We start from the raw sequence: 21042 nt of genomic DNA on the forward strand, positions 1-21042 counted from the left end.
CATTATTAATAATAAATCCAGCATGAGAATCTTTAATATGTTAATAAATGTTATTGAGTTAGATGTTGCTGATTTGAGGGACATTTAGCCCAATTGTAGAGTTACTACTCCATTGTGCAACATTATGAAAGTCGTTCCATTTCTGTGGTCACTGAGTAAAAGGTTCATAAGTGTCGGTGTGACTTCTATACGTGTGGCTCTTTCAAAGCGGAGATCCTGAAGAAATGAGTGGAGAAACAGAACGAATGCAGAGTGTTTCTTATAGGGCGACTGAAGCAGTAAGCTAGTCACAAGTCCCATTACAACTTCCCAGAGGGACATCTCACATTTCTTGTTTTTCTTTTACGTCCATAACCCCACAGATAATCAGCTAACTGTCATAGAATACATTAAAGCAGAAACGGGTCATTTTTCTGAAAGGATTGCTTAAACAATTACAACTGAAATGGTCGTATCATTTTCTCTCTATCCGCTACTAATTGTTGCTATAATGTGCAGCATGCAGATGGAAATCAATCTAGCACAAAGCTGTTTTATGAAAATGAAAGACCCACAGTGTTAATGGCTTTAGATATCCGCTTTGTTCAAGCTTTCACTACGCGTGTGGATCGACTCTCTGCTCCCTGCTTGACAAACTTCAGGCTAATATTTGCTCGCTGTGGATTAGAAGGTCAGAGATGCAACGAGGTACTAAAGCAACATGAGCCTCTGGGTCAGAAAAATCTATTCAAACTGTGAAGGCAACCTGTGAGGTTAAGCGTGCCGGTACAAAAGGTCTAATGACTTTTCTCCAGGTTAGCAGGATCAATGTGGCAGGTGAGGTTAAACACTAACTCACCAGAAAGAGGGCTGATTTAATAGTGTTAGAAACACCTTAACGGTTATAGTGGAATAAAGCTAAAACAATGCTACACTATCACACCCTTTAATGCTCATGTTCAGGTTCATATCAGTATGTAGTGTCTCTACTGGGACATGTCTCCATGCTTTAATGTTCAAAAAGCTCTTTATTTTTCTCATACTGCCTGTGCTGCAGCACCTCTTTTCACCCTCCGTGTGAAACCAGAGCCCAGTCTGCTCTGATTGGTTAGCTGGCCGGCTCTGTTGTGATTTGTTAACCGCTTAGAGATGTCCCCCCTCTAAGCCTATAACATACAATGTGTTGGAGCGCTAGCCAATAGAAGCCGAGTGTTATAGTGCTAGTCCTAAACAGCACACTACTGGGGGGGGGGACCCAAAAAAGCTTAATAGAGACCCTTTAACAGCTGTTCTGTTAATTTTGCACTTACTGCAGATATCGGATTGGATTGTCTTCTGCCTTTAAAGTTGGAGAACATAGTATTGTTTTAAAAAAAGGCACAAATAATAGAGGTTTCCCTTTAAAAAAACAAAACATGTATTCACTCACAAATATCCTCCTTCTGAATCATCACTTATGACACACCACAATTGATGGTGAGATCCTGCAGCCCTCTGTCTGGATGTTCTCTATTATTTTTATTATGCTGTGTTTTGGGCATTTCTCTGCAGCTCCTCTGCAGCGAGCTGTCACTCCTCTGCCTCTTCAAAAGGAATAATTGATAATATGTCAGAACAATCTGACATAAGTGGATGTGTGTGAGTAACAGGAACAGACAGGAGCAGCTACAGTGTACATCATAGTACATGTAGAAGCTCACTGCTGATGTTCATTTCAATTGAGTAGTTAATTTAACATCCCTTAGTTACTCTAGCACAGGGGTGCCCACACTTTTTCAGCTTGGGAGCTACTTTTAAAATGACCACGCCCAAATGATCTACCTATAGGGCCGCCCCTGCCCAACCTGTGTCGCGAGGGGGGGGGTGCTAGTGGACTAAAAGGCGCATAAACTGTGCACTTCAGGTGAGGAGGTGAGGCCCCCTCAGAACTGCATGAACCCGTATGGCACAATACAACTCAGACTGGCTTACCTGTACGTACGTCAATCAAGTGGCAAATGCCGATGGATGATAGGCTAACTTTGAAAAAAGAAATCTACCCACACTACCTTTGCGATCGACGTATTGGGCACCCCTGTTCTAGCATGTAAACAAACATAATTTGGTTGAAAAAACATGTTACATTAGAGTAGTTTTTTCAGGTTTATAATTTTGTTTAGGTTTATTGGGACAGTCAGTGGATAAATGCTGCTGGGAAATGAGGCTGATATGGCGGAGGTAGGTTGTTTAGTTCAGCACTCTGCACAAGAATAATAAATGCATTTGTTAATATGTTCTCCATATGAACATGCACTAAGAAGGCGTGGATGTAATGCATTTGCAGTGTTACATTAGTAATATAATGTGTAGCACTTAGCAGAGGAGCAAGATTACTGAACAAGCCCACCAGGTGAAGGGAGCCTTTTGTGCAAAGCAGCTGTCCACAATCTGTTGCTGGAAAGTCGATCAACTGACCACAAAGACAACAACGAAGAGATGCTCAACAGACACAAAAGCGCAAATGGTACACAAAGACACAAAGCAGCCAGAGGCGCAGGACACAAAAAGGCCACGGAGAGATGCAAGAAAGCAAATAGCAGATCTCCAGATACTTCAAACTATTGCTTTGAGAAAATCTCAAATGACTAAGTGTTTCCACCCAGATGACCACATCACATTTATGACCTGCCTCTGCACAGGAAGTCGGTCATGACTTTCAGTTAACACACATCACACTAATCACTGAACCAGAAAAGTAAAGCTCACAAACAAACATTATGTAACATGTTTTCCTTTTCTAAAAATACGTTTTCATTAAAGCAGTGACTTCCTTCTCTGACCGAGCACAAACTAGTAAACCAAAATGTCCTCTCATTTTTTAAACAGATGGCAGGAGAGCGTAGAAAGCCCTAAAGAGCTTGATGTTCCCTTTTGTTAGCACAGCTCACTTAGCAACAGCTGGGTCAATCAATATCAGTCCTTAAGCATCATAATATCGCTTCACACACACACCACAGCAAGAGTAACAAGGTCACACATACAAGGATTCCATATCCATGTTTGGAGTTAAGTGACGGTTACATTACCAACACTGTGTCCCCCGAGGCCCCGAAAACTGCAAATAAACCGTGATCGATGAAGGCTTTTACAGGCGAGAGGACGGACACACAAGACTGTGAACAGAGTGTAGAAACATGAGGCGAGAGGGAATCCCTGCCTGGTGTGACTGAGTCTCATCAACCAGCCATGACTCACAGCTGAGTCAGGAGCAGGTGCTGCGACTGGGCGCTGAAATAGGACCGAGATAACAACACCCTCCAACCACACCTTAAAAAGAAATCTCACATCTCTATCTCATCTAAATGTTGAAGCAACTGCTCGTTTAGACCCATCATCCTCGAGACTCTTCACAAGGAAAACAGAAATGTGTCGGGAGAAACTGATTTCAAGACCGATTATAAAAACTATAGGAAGCAAATACTGTAGAGTACTGTAAGACAACAGTTTGAGTTGATCTATTGTTAGCTTTTACTTATTTTATTACCTAATGACTTAAGTTACTTAGCATTTTTAGATTAAAATACAAAACATAAACTTTCTTAACATAGTGACATCAATATGTAACACTTGCTCTTCTATTGGCTAGCGCTCCAACACATTGTACGTGATAGGTTAAGGGGCGGGACAACTCTTATGGCGCATTTCCACTGCAGAGCCTCGCAAGGCTTACTACGGTATAGTTAGGCCTTGGTAGGCCAGGCTCACTTTATGCTGCGTTTCCATTACAGTTTAGGAACTGGGGTAGTAACTATAGTAACGCAGTGTAGGCAGAGCCGTGACGTCATCTTCAATGCGAAACACAAAACCAACATCAGCCGTTAGCTCTTAGCCCTCAGAGCTCACAGCTCCTCATATCTGTTCAGAAACTAGACAAAAGTTAAACAAGTACAAACCACAGACTGCCTGTGTCATGGCGAATACAGTCGCTGGTTTATTTATGTCTGTATAGGCCGTTGTTGTGAGTGTGGACGGTCGGAGCATATACAACGTTAGCTTAGCCGATCTCCATTTAGAAAACACGCATTTTAAAAAGGTGTTTCTCTGCCGTTTGTCTGCAGACTTGTCAAAGCATTAATTCATGGTTTTTACTAACCGGTATCAGTATGTTGTTACTTCGGCATCATTTTGAAACGTGTATTACAATTAAATCACGGTCAAATATGTTCATCTTGTTGTAGTTGCCAGCGATTCTCTCACTAGTTTAGCATACTAGCCCAGAAAGAACCTCGATTTTGGAGAGCCAGAAAACTGTGAAAAAGTACCCGCTAGCCGGAACTACGCCAAGTGGAAACACAACCAAAAATGGGCCGGGCACGGCACGTTTAAACCGCAATCCGCGCTGTGGAGGAAATGCGCCATAAGTGGTTGACCAATCACAACAGAGCCGGCCAGCTAACCAATCAGAGCAGACTGGGCTCTGGTTTCAGACAGAGGGTGAAAAGAGGTGCTGCAGCACAGGCAGTATGAGAACAATAAAGAGCTTTTTGAACATTAAAGCATGGAGGCATGTCACAGTAGAGACACTACATACAAATATGAAACCTGAACATTAGCATAATAGGGCCCCTTTAAAATAGCAGTATATAAAGTCATTAAGATGAGCTTTTTACCCAAAGTTGTTTATACATTAATGCATAAAAAAAATCCAAGAATGTAATATACATGTTCTACTTTTAAGTAAGTAGAAGATCTGAGTAGTTCTGAGTAAAAGTGATTCATGCCTCTTGAGAAAAACATCTCCGAAAAGTCATTATCTTGTTTACTTTTCCAGCCACATTCATGTATGTCTGTGTAAGCTCCAGGCTCTCAGGGACATTATCAGTATGTGGACATAACTCTGTGAAAGGTGCTGCGTCCAAGTGGAAAATATTTAGATGTGGGTGCTCTGCTGAGTGTCTGGAAAAGTACAGAGAGCTGAAAAAAAACATCTCACTTTTCAGACATGGTATTCTGAAAGTCTGTTCTTGTCTTGTTATTCCTTTTAGTTTACTTTAAAATGTCACAAGTTTGACACTGTGGATTAATCATTTCACAAGTTTGACACTGTGGATTAATCATTTTAATGAGCGGACAATGTTGATAACAAATTGTTTTAGTTTGATTTGCTTCACACACAAAATGGTGTTGGGCTTTGGTCTGTTAGTAGGACAAAACAAAAAATGAATTCAATGATATTATTTGGTGCTCTAGGAAACTATGACGCGTATGTCTTTCTAGAAAACAAATCTGTAGATTAATCAAAAATGAAAATAACTGTTAGTTGAAGCTGTTTGTATGAAATCAATTTCTAATGTCGCTTTGAATTACAATGATACAAGATAAAGAAAACCAGTAAATATTTGAGGCATTTGCGATTGTAAAACTGATTTAAACAACCATAAATGTATATCAGCAACATTACAATAGTTGCTGATTAGAAAAATAACGGTAATAATAATGAAAGAAGTGAAATTAAATAGGAAATTGATGAATAGGTGAATTAATCATAAAAGGAAGAGATGTGTGTGTGTGTGTGTGTGTGTGTGTGTGTGTGTGTGTGTGTGTGTGTGTGTGTGTGTGTACATATATAGATATGTATTTATTTATTTGATTATTTATCTATTTATTTATTTACCTGAAGTATGAATGAATTATACCTATAATATATATATAGATATCAAATGTAACCGACACTGTAATCCCCCTACCCCCCACCCTTCATGTTATGTCCTGTCCTATTTGTGATGTGTGTGAGCCATGTCCTTGTCCGTGTGTTTTTGTCTTTTGAAAATGTTTAATAAAATATAAATGTAAAAAAAAAAACAATAGTTGCTGATATACCTAAAGTCATTTGCATAAATCCCAAATTACATCCAGATTATTTGATGAGGCAATCAACACAAAAATGCTCTTAAAATGCAGATGTTCTAGTTTTCTGTTTTAGATCATCATAATTATTTGGTCAAAAGATAATTGACAGATTTATCAGTAATCAAAGTAATGTGAGTGCGGGTGCAGGACCTAATAAAAGTGTTTGATAATTTAAAATGTACTTTATTGGGGTGTAACTAGTAAGATCCTTTTCATTATTTGTCTAGAATTGTCAATAAAATGTTAAACAATCACAATTTCCTAACACCCACGTAGGGCTGCTCGATTATGGCAAAAATCATAATCTTGATTATTTGGGTCAATAATTGAAATCAAGATTAAAAACGATTATATTAAAAAAAATTGAACAGTATGTTTTTAACAGTTTACTCTAAACTTGAAGTATAATTCAACTGAAAAACCAATAAAAGAATAATAATCGTTTTATTTAGATTATGTTGTTTTCATAATCGTTGCAAGCCAAAATCGTAATTGCGATTAAAATGCGACTAATTGAGCAGCCCTACACCAATGGTAACGTCTTGTTTGACCAACAGCACATTTTGGGCATTTTTGCTAAAACAATTGCCCCTAAATCAGAAAAAGTTAATTCCAGGTTCATTTTCTTTAATTCAACCTAACATGAATAGATTGATTGTATTAGATTCAATTACAAGCCGTCTCCCAAGTCCCATCAGTCCTCAGGTGTCTCTTTGTCTCCGCATCGAGCAGCTGCTGAGCCTCACTGCTGTGGAGGTCGGTGATTTTCCTCCCACTGTCTATTCTATTTATTCTAATTCTATAGTGAGGTTGCCAGGTTCTATTTCTGTGCACACATTTAACAACATGAGACTTCAGCAGGAAGCAGGTGGTTTGTTTGCCTGTGTTGTTTATGCCCTGTCTTTTCCCAGGCTCTCACACACACACACACAAAAACACATGGGGGCTGAAAAAGACCATTGAGTTGACAGCGAGTGGGAGGATGAGGAAGGTCTGGAGAAAGATGAAGCGATGATGATGTGATGGAAAGCAGTTGAGGAAGCATAATGACGAGAGGAAAAACAGAGGGGGGCAGAGAAAGAATGCATGAGTGTTTATTGTGCTTTCTAAATAAGGAAATGTGCCTCACTGGCTCCAATGTTTTCACAACCAAAGAGAGAAAAGAACAAGAACAACAAGAAAAAAAAGATGTGAGAAACATAAAGGATTCTGCTCGGCTATGCTGCAACACATCTGTAACAAAATATATGATTTGGTTCAAAGCTACGTCCTCCTGCACCACCTGCTAAGAGGGATTTCACCCATAACTCCCCCATCTAATACAGGAGGCTTCTTTGCATGACTACACCAAAGCATCAGAATTAGAAAAATATACATTATATATATTATCAAAATACTATTATGAAATATTATTTATCCCGGGGGTAAATTTGATTGTATAACAGTTGCTCTATTTAACTGCACACATGCCCAATAATCAGTAACATTATGTATATTAATTTATAATATAGTAAAAGTATTTGTAATATTATTTATCCCGAGGGCCGGGGAAAATTGGATTTCATAACAGTTTTAAATAAAAAATATATTTTGAAAAACATTGAGAAGCTCAAGTTGAAATGTACACATTGTTCACTGCATGTTTAAATGTAACATTAATTGCATTAAAACATGAGTAAAGTAAATGTAATAGAACAAAAGAAACAGAAAACAAAGCGATAAAAGAAAGAAAAAGGTGAGGAGACTTTCCCCCCATCACAATTAACTCCCGACAGAAACAGCTTTCAGCCGAACGCTGCTCACTTACAAAGCAACATTTTACCTCTCTAACCACAACTGCTCTTTCTGCTGAATCTGGAATAATCTGCTCCTCTCACCTGTAGCGACGGTCGAGATGTGTGCCGAGTAATACCACTCAGCTGCATCATCACACTTTTCTCACACAAGTCTCGGAGGATGTGGGCGTCATGCGATTCGATTTGCTGAGTTGACGAGGATAAAGAGGCACATGCGTAACCCCCTCCGTGAGCAAACACATACAAAAGAAAGGACAGAGGCAACCGTTGCACTCTCCTCCAGGCCGAGATAAGGAGGCCATCATTCATGTGGGTTTACAGGACAAACACATTCAGCTTTATATGCAGAAGAAACCTAATGATACAAGAGCAGCATTCAGATCCTTTACTCAAGCAAAAGTAGTAATACAATAAAGTTAAAGAATACTATTTTAGAAGTTAACGTCTCGAATTTAAACAATAAAGTTAAAGAATACTATGTTAGAAGTTAACGTCTCGAATTTAAACAATAAAGTTAAAGAATACTATGTTAGAAGTTAACGTCTTGAATTTAAACAATAAAGTTAAAGAATACTATGTTAGAAGTTAACGTCTTGAATTTAAACAATAAAGTTAAAGAATACTATGTTAGAAGTTAACGTCTCGAATTTAAACAATAAAGTTAAAGAATACTATGTTAGAAGTTAACGTCTTGAATTTAAACAATAAAGTTAAAGAATACTATGTTAGAAGTGAACGTCTTGAATTTAAACAATAAAGTTAAAGAATACTATGTTAGAAGTTAACGTCTTGAATTTAAACTAAGTATTCAAGAATTAGCCTGGCCCATAGTACAGAAGTGTCGTCAGCAGACGAACGTCAAGTATTAAAGTTATTGCTCTGCAGAAGAAATACGCCTGTCATTTTTTATTTTATACATTATAAGCCCATGTAAAAGTATCGTCAGCAAAATGAACTTCGAAATTAAGTATTAAAGTTATCGCTCTGCAGAAAAAAAACTATTATTATTTAAATTGTTTACATTATAATCCCATGAACACGCAGCAATGCAAAGGCAGTATTTTACAGTTTAAGATGGTTGATAGTTACTTCATTACATTAGGGCTACAACAAACAATTGTTATATGTATCGAATAAACTCGAAAAAGGTGAAACTGAAAAAATTAAATGTACCTTAAAGAGGACATATGTTTATTTTAAGGATCATATTTGTATTTAGTGCCTCTAATGTAGTGTTGTCACGATACCAACATTTTGGTTTCGATACCAAGTCAAGAATTGCGATTCCGATTCTTTTTCGATACTTTTCTTAAAAAAAGTGAAACCGTCTTAAATGTAATTATTGTGATTTATTTCACACACTTTTAAACAATGAGAACAATAAATAAAATAAATGACAAGAATTCGTATTAAATAAAATTAATAAATGTCTTACAGACAGGCCTCGTGGTGTCCGTAGGCTTGGTGCCCTCACTGTCAGAGATATAGCTCAAATACTTCCAAATTTCGCTTCTGGCGTCTTTTTTGTCAACAAGCCGAGGCGCAGCGGCAGTTGCACTCCCACTTGCAGCCATGCTTCTCGTTTGCTCACATGCTCTGGCAGCTAGCGCGTGCACGAGAGAGGGGAGGCACTTAGAGCGTGCTTGAGAGAGGGGAGGGACTGCAGGCACGGAGCAGAGCGCACACGGCTCTTATTAAAACAGCGCTTTCTCACCGGAGTACTTTTCCCCGTCATTCTTAAAGTACCGATACTAATGAAACGGAGGAATCGTAACGTTTTTAACGGCAGGGTACCTTTCAAGTATCGGTACACCGTGCAACACTACTCTAATGTGACATGTCTCCATGCTTTAATGTTCAAAAAGGTCTTCGCTCCGATTGGTTAGCTGGCCGGCTCTGTTGTGATTGGTCAACAGCTTAGAAATGTCCCGCCTCTTAGCCTATCACGTACAATGTGTTGGAGAGCTAGCCAATAGAAACGTGAGTGTTACATAATGATGTGACTATGTTCAAGAAGTAAACAAAGGAGTCCAATGGAGGCGTTTCAGGCAGGGGGGGGAGGAGAGAGAGAAACTTTAGGATTCAAGCCTTTGCTGACAATAAATCCAAATAACACACACATTTAAAAAGCATAACAGGCCCCTTTAAGTCTTCATGTTATTGAACAATTACAAATGATCAGTCAAATTAAGAGTTCACATTAAATGAATGTCCAGTGAGGGATATAAAAGGAAATGCTTTTAACAGGCAATGACGCTGTAGTTATTTTAATGACAGCAGCAATATATTAAATGTGCCTTCTACTCTCTGGGAGCAACCTTCTGTCAACATCAGTAAGTGTTATTCCTCCTCTGGGATCATCATGAAAGGCTTCAAATATTCTATCACAAACTGAGCATGAGAATTCCCACAGTGGATCAAATCAAAGCGAAAAGCAGATCACAAGCTTACGATTCCCCGTCAAACAGTGAAGGTCACGCAGCTCCCTTTTATACCCTGCAGCATTTGTCAGTCTCATCATTTCACAGGGAATTAAAAACAAGGCCACTCCACCTAAAATAATCACCGCTCATATTTTCACGAGGGGAGATTCTCATCACAGTAAATCATCTTTTGCTGGCTCGCGAGGCGAAAACCAGACACGTCTGAGTGCGTTTTACTTCCACACCAATTCACATGGATGAGAATGCTTTTACATAATGAGGCTTGATTAAAAATGATCACGCCAAATAGATTCAAGAGCAGTATTTTTATTCAACACCTGACAGATGTGTGTTGCATCTTTCAACGACATCCATTATCAGGATATCGAGAAAACATGAAGGGATAGATGAGGGTCCTACTAATAGGTCTTTTCTGTAGCCACTCGGTGTGTGTGAGCTGCAGGCTGTGACAGGCTATTTAAATTGGCTCGGACAGTATAAAATATTTTCTGAGCCAATTTTCAGCTGGAATCAAATCTACCAAAAACATTGAAGTGCTACTCCGCCACAAATCTATCACGCTCGTTCCCTGAGTGCGTAATGAGTCAGTAGTTTGATCCATTGCAGAGGCTGTGGTTTGTATTCAGAGTCGTTACAGTATACATGGTGACCCAGTTTCATGGAGTACAAAAAGTTATACAAATTCAGACGCTTCATTGAGAAAACTGTCTTTTGTCAGTATGGTAAGTACAGTGTGTCCTAAACTCTGTCCAAGAGAGTTTCCATCTTAAAGTATGCAAGCAAGGCAACATGTTAAACATATTTTACAATGACATTTTGAGTCTATAGTGTTTCATACAAGAGAAATGAAAGGTGGATTGAAGATATGCAATTAATAAGTCGATTAAAAAGTGATCAACTGTTTTTAAGATTCAGTTCATGGTTTTTAATCATTAAAAAGGTAGGGTAGGTAAGAATGGAGAAACCAGCTCGAGTGCGCTAGAATTTGAAAGTACGCAACCAGAAAGAATCTGCCTCTTCCTTCAGACTTCCTTACAGAGCCCCTCCTCCAACACACACGAACGCGCACATGACCAATGAGGGCACGAGATAAGTTTGTGCCCAGATGGAAGGCTGACAGGCAGGTAGGACATCCAGTTACTTTAGCCGGGCCGGCTCAGATGATTGGTCGTGCTTTTTACAGCGCCACGGCTTCCACTGATGATATTTTTTGTATGTATTTATTGTCAAAGCATTTAATGTATTCATTGCTATCGGGATGTTAAGAGCATTCCATGGAATATAACAAAAAGGGTTTCTGAAGTGAATGACCTAACCCACCTTTAATGTCAGAAATCTAAAAAGATCGAGCTTCTCAAATGTGAGGATTTATCATTTGTATCGTCTCACATTAAAGTAAAAGGTAGACTCTGACTCAGGGGTAAAGCTCCTGTAGGCTTGGGATGCATTGTAATTTGCATTGGATAGAAGCATTGGCTAAATTAAATGTCATGGAAATGTAAAGGAGACGAGTATTCTTGCGTTTTGGAATTCTGGTCAGAAAATCATTTGATGACATTACTAAACTAAGTTAATCATATAACCCAAAAAAAACGGTGTAGACTACAACTCATGACATTGGACATAAGGTGAATGTGACGGAGCGAGTCACAGAGTGACTGACTCCGCCACTGACAGCCGACACACCAAACATTTCCTGCTCTCTTCCGTCAAATGAACCATGCAATTTCTTATTTATTTTTACTTTTGTTAATTATGGGGAATGATTGTGTTAAGAGGTGGTTAACCTGTTTATGTTTGGGTCGGATTTGTATCTTGAAATGTGGTTTTGAGTTGATTGTGTCACCTGTTGACGGTGAGCCTGTGGGAGGGGCCATGGGTTCAAAAGGGACGGTGTTGGTTCCTTGTTTGTTTTTTTCGGACTGTGTCACTCGGAAGAATGTTGCAATGAAAGCAACAGTTGGGACATGTTTGGGAGTTGGTTGCAGAGAAGGCAACCCAGAGCATGTTTACTCTAATGAGTGATGGACGGCCTGTCTTTGTCTTTTATTTTGTTTGTTTAAGGTATGCTGGTTCGTATATTTTTTGTTTCTGATACAAATAAAGGTTTTTTGGAGCTTAAACAACCGACTAAGCCATGTATCGAATGGACGAATTGAACCCCGTCACAGTGAAAAATAAGTTCTCTTCTAGCGAAAAACATTTACTTCAAGACAAGGGAACTGAAAGTGCTAACTAATTTCCGAGATTTGAGACTATTTCCTGCAGGACCCAATGCCTTCTATCTTACATAATGGAGGACTCCACTCCAGGACTCTACATTTAACCCATCCTAGAAATTAGGAGCATTTGGCACCAAATATAAATAAATATATCCACTGCACCTGGGAAACAGGGAGTCCAGTACTTTGCTTAAAAGGCACATCTGCAGTGCCAAAGATGTGAACTATTACCTCTGCAGCTACCGGCCCACAATCCACTTGGGATGTTCAGCAGCTACTGCTGCTGCCCCAAACTAACAAATGCTAAGCTTATGTTAACTACAGCCCTTATTTGAGGCATATAATCATAGGGCTTATTGCATATAACCATACCACTTTTCAAAAAGAAAAAGACAAGGGAACTGAAATTGAAAAAATGCTAACTCATGTCTGGGTTTTGAAACTATTTCCTGCAGCTCTTCATAAAATGAATGCTGTCTCTCTTGCCTGAACTGACAACAATAAACCAGCCTTACGTTCACACGCTAATGTTCACATAAGAAGTCATGGCCACATGATGAAAGGCTATAGATAAGCAGTCTTGTTTGATGCTGTGCAGTCTCTACTCTGCCTCAGGTGTCCTGTAGGAAGGTGGACCCAGGAGGCTTATACTGTACAAATACAACTGCTAATTAAAGAAGCACGCTCTGCTGTGTTCGCTGTCCCTTCTGAATAAACAGTACTCACATAAACAGAAGCTCTTGGTTGTGTTGATTAGGGGGTGTAACGGTTCACAAACATTTCGGTTCGGTGCGTACCTCGGTTGTTAGGTCACGGTTCGGTACGTTTTCGGTACAGCAGTAAAAATGATCACAAAACATAAAATATTTTTTGGGTTTTTTTAATTATTATTAAACTGTGAATAATGTATTCACTCAAATAAATACAAAATATAATAAAATAAACATTAAGGTGCAGCATTTTGATGAACTGAAATAATCTGTACTTGAACTGTACTGTACTGTACTAGTTCTCACCTAAGCAGCCAGCTTGACATTAGGACTTGCTTGCTTGTCATTTCATGTTTTTTTTAAGAAAAATTAACGTCCACATTGCTTGCCGAAAGGGCAGATCTGCTGGCACTAACAATGTCTCCTGCTGTCGCTAGGGACAGAGGTAGCAGATGGATACAGCCAGGTAGCGCTTTGCTAACATAAGGATATTGGGTTGCAGTCGAATAGTCCATTTAGCTTAGGAACCTTCCTCACGGAGTGAAATGACCCGGAAGTCCCTCACTGGCAGCCATGATAAGTGCCGTTCGAATTCTCTAGATGATAGGAAAGGAGGTTTCAAAATTCCTTTATAACCTCCTTTAGCTTAGGAACCACTGGACCTCCCTTGACGAGAGGAGAAAATGCTGCCCCACAATGCCTTGCGGCCGCAGCATCTGCCCTCACACAACAGTCGGCCGTTCACGGAAACAACCGATTATGACCGAGAAATTATATCATGAAAGTTACGGTGCTTATTAAGCTTTTTAAAAACGTATGTGGTAAGTTGTGCTTTGTTTTGAACGTTGATCAGTATTATAATCAAAAAGAGAAATATGAACGTTAGTTTTTACTGAAATGATCAAATAAAGTCAACATTTCACTGAGCTGTGTGGGGTTTGTTCAACTTTTAAAAGATGTTTGAATGGTGATATACACAGTGATAGATGTTAAGGACTAACGTTTATAATAAATACATTTGCATTTATTTTAAGATATTTTCATAGTTCATACAATCATACGTATTGGGATCATTTGTATTAATGTGGACCGGAGGGAGAGGGTGACGAGCATAAGTTTCACTTTCATTTTTTATTTCAATTCCAACTTTGGTCATGAAGAATATGTTTCTCTGTTGTCCACGTTCATAAAGCATAAAGCAACAGCATCAGAGCACGGTGCAGAGTCTCTAGATGAGTTTACAGTAGTCCCTCGTTCTTATTGAACATCCATGTTGTAGTCCGCTGTATAGAAAACTGTAGTTTCCATAGTTTCCCCACAGCAGCAGACGCACATTCATGACGTCCGCTGGCGCATCATAAACACGTCGGATAGTGAAAGTTCGGTCCACCTGTCTTTGTCCGTCATCCTTGTACGTAACTGCGAAACCAAAATGTTCCCAAACCGGAGACTTCAATGATGCTGGAGGAATTTTCGAGCTCAACTTTATCTGCGTTCGCCATTTACGTCATTTCAGTTCCTCAAATTACTGACTACATTTGAATGCATCAGCTCTCATAGTATGCCTCTCGTCCAATGAAATGACTTGCTCGCTCTATGACGAGTTGAACCCAATGTGAGCAAATTACACTGAATGCTGCGACGCAGCACCTGAGATTACTTCCAAAAAGTTGTTCACGTTCTCAATCTTTTACGTTTAACGTTATATTCGTTCGGTACACTTCCGAACCGAAGGGCCCATACCGAATATTTTCGGTACGAATACGTATACCGTTACACCCCTAGTGTTGATACAAAAAAAAGCATTGCGGTGAGGACTTATTTCTGACGCAGATGTTAGCATTTTAAGAATATCCTCGACAAAAAGATAGACTATTCATGAACTCCATAGCAGTCACATGACTTTACGTCACCACTGCTAAACTTATATATTCGAGGTGGCAGTGGCTCTGTCTGTAGGGACTTGGTCTTGGAACCGAAGGGTCGTCGGTTCACGTCCCGATCGGACCAAAAAAAGATGGAATGAGCTGGTAGCTGGAGAGGTGCCAGTTCACCTCCAAGGCCACTGCCGCGGTGCCCCTCGAAACTGCTCCCTTGGCGCCGGGTACCTGGCAGCCTCTCTGCTCTGCCACCTCTCCTATCTGCATGTGGTTGTGTGTGTGCATGTATATCCTCTGTGTTTGTGCATGTATATCCTCCCCTGTGTGTGTAAACACAACAGAGTGGGGAAAGAAATGTCCCTGTAAGGGATTAATAAAGTGTATCTTCTTCTTCTTCTTAACAAGTGGGGTATTTACTGATGTATTTTATGTTGTAGAATAAAATTCTTAAGATTGTTTTAACCAGACTTTATTTCAGGCATCTAACCGTTCAAAAAAACTTTGACCTCGAAGCAAGGGAACCGGAAATGGTAAAAAAGCAAACTCAGGTTTTGGGACTTATTCCTGCACCACTCTTTCAGTAGCTGCAGTAAAGAGTCAAACAGGTAGAAAGGCACAACTTGAACAGGTGGAGACCTTAATCACCAGTTTTCATATCAATACTTCCTCCAGCTCCACCACTCCGTTAGACCCGTCAGCTATCATTACACACAACTAACGAGTGTGGCTATTAATAGCTACAGTATCATTAAATGTAACATAATAGGCTGTGAAGTCTCAATCATCACTGCTAAACGTCAGAAAGATTTTGCTTCATAATAGAAAGAAATAAAAAGAAAAGAGCCTTAAAACCGGACGATAAAACGATGCCTCCAATAAAAGATTGAAAAAAACGGCTCGCAAAAAGAATTCAATTTTGTTTTTATTCAGCCCTCATTGATATTTTATAACACTATAACTGTGTAGACTGCAGACTGCATCAGAATTGAGTTAAACATGTCTCATCTTATATGTCATATACTTCTCCCAAACATCTAACCAGTGTTTTAAAAAGACACGTGTGGGAAAATGGATGCCTATATTGGGTTTATACATGAACCCATAAATGTTGTGAGAAATTGAAGTTAAGAAATACAAACCAGAAGCTAGCTTTGATGACATAAAATAAGAAGAAGTTAGAGAGGAAACAATCACTTCATGTTCATAACCTGAGTCTCTCGCAGTGTAAGCAGTCTCTTTGTGAATCAGAAAGCTTTCCGTCTGATACTATTACCAACCCACTGAAGGCCGGGGTGATGGCACTCATTTCCTCCTCATGGGGAATTCAGGGAGGTAAAACAGAGGAGCTTAACTCTTGGTCTGCACACACTGCAAAGAATATGGTTGGAGGTCAAAGGAGTTGAACCAACAAATCCCTGTCCACATAATATGTACACATTAAACCCATGACTATAGAGGGAGGCGTACAAAAATAGAGCTTGAGAAAATGAGTTCCCATGGTACCAAAACCCTGCCTCGGTGTTAAAAACAGACTGAAGACTGTTGTTTTATGATCAGGGTTGGGAGGGAGGGTTGCCCTAAAAATATATGCCGTTCCAATTACTAGTTATCGGTAAAGCAATGATCAGTAAGGGGGGAGTTTCTCTCACCCCCGCCTGAAACACCTCCATTGGACTCCATTGTTTACTTCTGTAACAAATTACATCAATATATAACAGCTATTAGCTTCTATTGGCTAGCGCTCCAACACATTGCACGTGATAGAGATGGCCCGCTCCTTAGCCTAAGTGGTTGACCAATCACAACAGAGCCGGCCAGCTAACCAATCAGAGCATACTGAGCTCTGGTTTTAGACAGATGTGCTGTTTACACGGGAACGAAAACGGTTGTATCCGCTACATTTCTCTTTCGTATAGCCCGTTCTTTCCCACGAGGCCGTAGCGGAAACGGACCCCTAAAACGATAACGGGTCCCAAGGTGGATAGATCTGCGGACGGAACGCTCTGGAGGGCCAAACGGCTCAGTGTGTACGTCCTATACGATAATTTTCCTGATAACGATGAAGCCATAGCCCCGCCTCTCCCCACCTCTGCTGCTCACTGCTGTAGCATGGTCAGTAGCTACGGCTACTGACCATGCTACAGATGTTAGTGCAACATCGACAGCTCCTCTACCACAACCATCAGCAACAAGTGGACATGGAGAACTACATGTTGCTAAATCCACTGCGGAGAATAAACAGAAGGGCAACCAGGCAACCAGGCAACCATGCTCGGGAGTCTTATTCGCTGCTTTTGGTGTATTTTGTGGCGGAAGTACAGCGCCACTTACAGGCACGGCATATGTACTACAGCGTCTCCAGCACTTTCGAGCGGTCTCGTGTGAACGGAATACCTTTTTGATATCGTATTCGGTTCGTTTGCGTTTCGTTTGCATTTGCGTTCCCGTGTAAATGGGGTCAGAGGGTGAAAAGAGGTGCTGCGCTTTACATCCAGCTGCCTCAGATTACAATTACAAGGACATGACTCTCAAACTGGAAAAACACTAATACAACATATCACAGAAGGTCTTCTTTAAAGCACTCTGGCAAGAAAAAGAAAATCTGAAGACCAGTTGCGGAAAAACAACCACCCAGTAACCGTCCCTTCCCTGCTGTGTATACTTATTACAGGCACCAGGGGTACAGGGGTCCGAATGTTCTCAGGGTAATCATGTTTTTGTTGGCAGCCTTCAGCGGGAGGAGTTTTAACTTCCATTTACTGAGAGCAGGAAGAAGGGTTGTTGGTGAAAGTTGGTCATGCAGCACTGCAGATAACAGTACAAGTATTATCTAATTACTCATGATTTATTTTCTGATCCACCGGCATCACGGATTAGAAGATGCATAAGGCAAAAAGGTCTCTGGGGGACTAGCCTCTGTATTAGCTTTAAAATAAGCACATTTAATGTTAACAGTAGGTGGTCTGTATTTTCTTTCTTGCTTTGATTTGGTAACTATGATTAAGAAGGTTCTGCAGGGATCTGTCCAAGGTCAGCGGGGCACGTGTGTCTCTGGTAGCAGAGGTTTTTCTTGCATCGCTGCGCTCCCTCTGTTCTGGCTGCTCTCCACCCCCCCTTTGGCCATTTTGAATGATAACAGACCATGTTTGGTTAGCTCGTGCAAAGAGAGGAGACAAGGCAGGGGGGGGGGGGGGGAAGATATATCTGACATCAGACTGGAGAGAATTTAATCTTAAATTCATCAAGTGGCTTAAGCCCCTCATTTTATTTTCCCACCAATGTAAAGTACTTGTGGAGCTTTTGTTTTTGTTTCATTGCTTGAGTTATAAGAAGTAGCATATTATCATTTTTTAAGCAAAAGAGCTAAATATTCTCGAGTTCTAGCTTTTGAAATAATGAAGACTAGTTAGTTTTCCTTGTATGATGGTAAACTAAATATTTACAGGTTTGATCAGACAAAATAAGCTATTTTAAATCATCAGCCTGGCATTTTTAAATCAAGATTGTTGATTGTAATCAGATGAAATATCGAAATATTCGACATTTGCAGGCCTACCTATTACCCTAGCTTTTTTCCTTGAGGTTATATGTTTACTTTGGATCTAAAATCACATGGTTGCCTGCTTTTCTTTCCAAATTGCAACAGCTTCCTTTCGCCATAAAATGCCAAATCAGAACAAACCTCAGTTCCACCCTTGTTTGTTGAGCTTGTCCCTGTCAAGACATGCGACAAACCATCTGTCTGCTGTATTGCAACACTGGTGCTTTATTGTAATCAGAACTGTTGGTGCATAGATTACATGTTCACCGCACTGCCTGAGATCTGTTTTGGTTACACACAGCCTGCCAGGCGACAGTGAAGCAAACCACCACAGGCAGGCGAGCAGCCAGTGTTTATCTCCACCAGTGCTCATGCCCAGTAACACTGGCACTTGCCCAGCAACACTCATGCAGAGTGGGGGGTCCCAGGCTGCTCTCCTCTCCCCCCCCCCCCCTCCTCCCTCCTACTGCCGAATCTCTAAGCACCATCTCCATGCAGCCCTGTCATTACCCAAGAATCTCCCCCAGACAAAAAGACAAGACAAACACCTTCCTTGTTCTCCCAGACGCCAGGTTATTTCATGCTGTCATCACTGCCTTATTCCCTAATGGAGATAGGAAATACAAGTTGATTTGTTTTCAAACGAGGCGGAAGGGGTGCATTATCAGAGAAGAAAAGCAGAGATGATGAGAGAGGAGATGAGAGCTTTCAAAAGCTTTCCATGCTGTCATTAGCTCCCCTGAATGCAGCAGCTAATGTGTGGGAAGGACATGCATGCCAGTCCTTTACTGTACACACACAATACACACAGGCACAATGGATGTACTTGAATGCATCATACATTTTCGAGGGAAAAATGTAATTAACATAATGTAATTCACCGAGGGGGATTCATTTTTGACAGATTCAACGCGTGGCTGTGCAAAGGGAGATGCATTGTCTGCCGTGGTGCTGCCTGGGAAAATGCCTTTTTTTTTTTTTAAATCATGAGGAAAAATTATCGCTTCGTGACTCTGCAGCTCCATGCGGATGGTGTCTTACAACATTAATAATTTTTGTGCACATAAATCCACATTTAAAGCCGCGGAAATAATATTAAAATCGCCACTAACCTTGGTTGGGTCGCCTCCTGTTATCCACTTGTTACAAAGGAAATGTAACACCATGGATCCTCCTGTTAAGTTTCCTGGCAGTCGGACAAAAACGCAGCAAAACGGGGCCGAAGCTGAAGCTCAATGGCGTGGATACCAAAAGTCCTGTGATGATAAGAGAGGTGTGTGAGTGTGTGAAGAGCCTGGGTGTTTTTCTCAGGGTACCGTCTGCAAACAACGAGAAAAGGTTGTGTCTTCAAACAGCTGTTTTCCAAAATGGAGTTATCCGTGTGCAGCCAATCAGAGGCTTCCTCTCCTCTGTTGGTTGGAGCCAACAGCACACTGCACTCTGAAGATCAAACACTTTATACACATTATGCATCTGTCTTTTTTTTAAGGGATGAATCATTGTCGCTTTCATGTCAAGGCAGTTTTATTTAGACACACATCAAAACACCAGACACCCCATCTGAGGAGATTTTCCTAGCAGGAAATTCCCAGATCTCCCTCATGTTGGTTTTTATGAAAGGCAGGATTCAGATCCTTTACTTCACTATAGCCTTAAAGCACAACTAGCTGTTACATAATTTGCTGCATTAGGTAAAAGTGTGTCAGTATTATCAGGGATGTGTACAAGAGAACTCAATGTTGTGACAATGTCCCCTGTGACTGTTACACTAATACATATAGTTAGATTCTTATTCCTCATGCATTCATACTACCCATGTTGTATGCATGCTGTTTGTATAGGACTGCATGACGATGATTTTCTTCAGGTTTTGGGTGTAACAGATCACATGTAGCGGGTTGTCAGGATACCAAAAAGGAAAAGTATTCCCTTGCAGTTACAAAGCTGTAATCATATTACTGGTACATGTTTTAAAAAATGGGGATTATTAGCAGGATCACAATGTTACAATACGCACAATAAGTTAACTAGTGTGGGTGATCCTAATATACTGTGTTTATTGAACTAAAATGGAGCATTCTCTGCGCAGATTTGTACTACTAATTAGACTATACTGCATGAATGTGTGTAAGAAAGGCAGGTTTTTCTTTTAAATACACCCTGTGCAGAGGACACATTTTTTATACAAACCATCTTGATTTCTTCTTTTATAAGGTAATTCCTCTGTTTTCTCACAGAAAACCCTTTGAGTGAAAAACATCAGACTGAAATAAATTTCTTAATGTCTTTATTTGCATTTGATTTAATTAATCCAAAAGTAACTAAAACGGATTGGGTTACTTTAATGATCTGATACTTACATTTTCTACGGGTAATTAGTAATTGCAATGGAATACGAGAAACCCTCCCTACTGCGATTTCCATTATGGATTAATTTGCTGAATGATTGTTTAGTTTGTAAAAGTTCAGAATATCTCAGGTCCAATCCAAAACTTCTGTGAATCATAAATAATCAGGATATATGAGATGCACAATGCAAAGACTGTCTCTGCCCGTGTTTCTGTTTAACATTTGAAAAGCT

At 40.1% G+C, this 21042-nt stretch overlaps 1 protein-coding gene across 1 annotated transcript in view; it reads right to left on the bottom strand.

The window, feature by feature from the left end:
• pkig (protein kinase (cAMP-dependent, catalytic) inhibitor gamma) overlaps positions 1 to 19854 on the bottom strand; it is a 36044-nt gene extending 16190 nt beyond the window's left edge. Inside the window, exon 1 of the mRNA XM_034202613.1 lies at positions 19574 to 19854. The gene's annotated coding sequence lies outside the window, so the exon portion shown is untranslated. The remainder of the gene's footprint in view (positions 1 to 19573) is intronic.
• Positions 19855 to 21042: the final 1188 nt, after the last annotated feature.

The sequence above is a fragment of the Gymnodraco acuticeps genome, unplaced genomic scaffold (genome assembly GCF_902827175.1).
Source record: "Gymnodraco acuticeps unplaced genomic scaffold, fGymAcu1.1, whole genome shotgun sequence".
Lineage (NCBI taxonomy): Eukaryota > Metazoa > Chordata > Actinopteri > Perciformes > Bathydraconidae > Gymnodraco > Gymnodraco acuticeps.